This window comes from Bombus vosnesenskii, unplaced genomic scaffold (assembly GCF_011952255.1).
Source record: "Bombus vosnesenskii isolate JDL3184/JDL3185 unplaced genomic scaffold, Bvos_JDL3184-5_v1.1 scf7180000013314, whole genome shotgun sequence".
NCBI lineage: Eukaryota > Metazoa > Arthropoda > Insecta > Hymenoptera > Apidae > Bombus > Bombus vosnesenskii.
This window is the reverse complement of record NW_022882960.1, coordinates 7,046,143-7,047,353: the sequence shown is the minus strand read 5'-3', so window position 1 is coordinate 7,047,353 and position 1,211 is coordinate 7,046,143. Positions and strand designations below refer to the sequence as shown.

Sequence of the window (1,211 nt, the reverse complement as noted above, 5' to 3'; positions counted from 1 at the left end):
ATCCGTAATTTTGTAAACACACCGCGGGTTGTACGGGGACTAGACTATGGGATCCCGTTGGTGCACTCGTTGCGGGTGGCCCAAGAAACCTACCGTCTTCCGTAGTTTCCACTCTGGGAAGTGGGTCTCCCGTGGAAGACACATAAAAAATGCTATACATTACGATTAAGAAATCCATATGTACTCATGTGTTAATAGAATAAAAGATGGTGGTAATTTCTATTAATAATATTTATGTTAGGCTCCTTTTGCACAAGATTAATTCATTTATTTAAGGAAGCCCAGGTATAGTAATCATATAAATATTTTCAATAATAAATTACAGGTGTTAAAATTTATATTATTTACTGAAATATTAAGCCAGATAAATACAGTTGTAGTAAGTAATTTGTAATCTTTACAGGACGGAGGAAATACATAATCATGAGTCGAAAAATGAAATGAAAACGCTCTTTTCTATAAATGTGAAAATCATGATACCAGAGGAATTATTTCGTCCCTATGGTGGTCGATGTTGTAAACAATGCAGAAAACAAATATAAAGTATTCGCGAGCACAGTATCATTCGATGAAGTTGTACCGCGAGGGACGAAGATGGGTAGCCGCATACGGTTAATTAATTGCCTATTTTAAATTCGAATTACCATGCTATAATAACGTGTGATGCGTTAGGGTAGCCTCCGGGGTTAATGTCATGGACGAAGAAGATAGATGCACGGAAGGGATGGAAACCGGCAGAGACATCAGTACATCGACGTTCCTTGATACGTTGGTAGGTGTGCCAATTAAATTCGAAATTACTGGCGAGAACGAACAAACTGTTGCGACGTGTAAATGTGTCTACCAATGTGTTCCTGGGAACGTTTCGCACAACCGATTTAGCATTCAACGTCATAATGACGTTTGCATTTTCGACTGGCGCCATTGTTTACTTTATTTCGAATTAAACCGCGATTAAGTGTGATCTCATCTACAATCTACACGAATATCCATACAATGATCGTTACGTTTCACTGTCCGCTTAGAAACTTTTGACAGCAATTACATACTCTATTTACCGAATGAAACGTTATCTAAATTGGAACATTTTCAAAATCAAGTTAATCAAAGTCTTTAGCCCTAAGTAGTTGATTACTGTAGGATAATAAATAATATAATAGACAAAAATTGAAATTTGAAATTGATTGAATTATGTGCTTGTAGTAAAATCA

The 1,211-nt window shown here is 36.3% G+C and overlaps 1 pseudogene; it reads left to right on the top strand.

Moving 5' to 3' along the window:
* Positions 1-463: 463 nt before the first annotated feature.
* Positions 464-959, top strand: LOC117235227 (annotated as a pseudogene).
* The last annotated feature ends 252 nt before the right edge of the window (positions 960-1,211 follow it).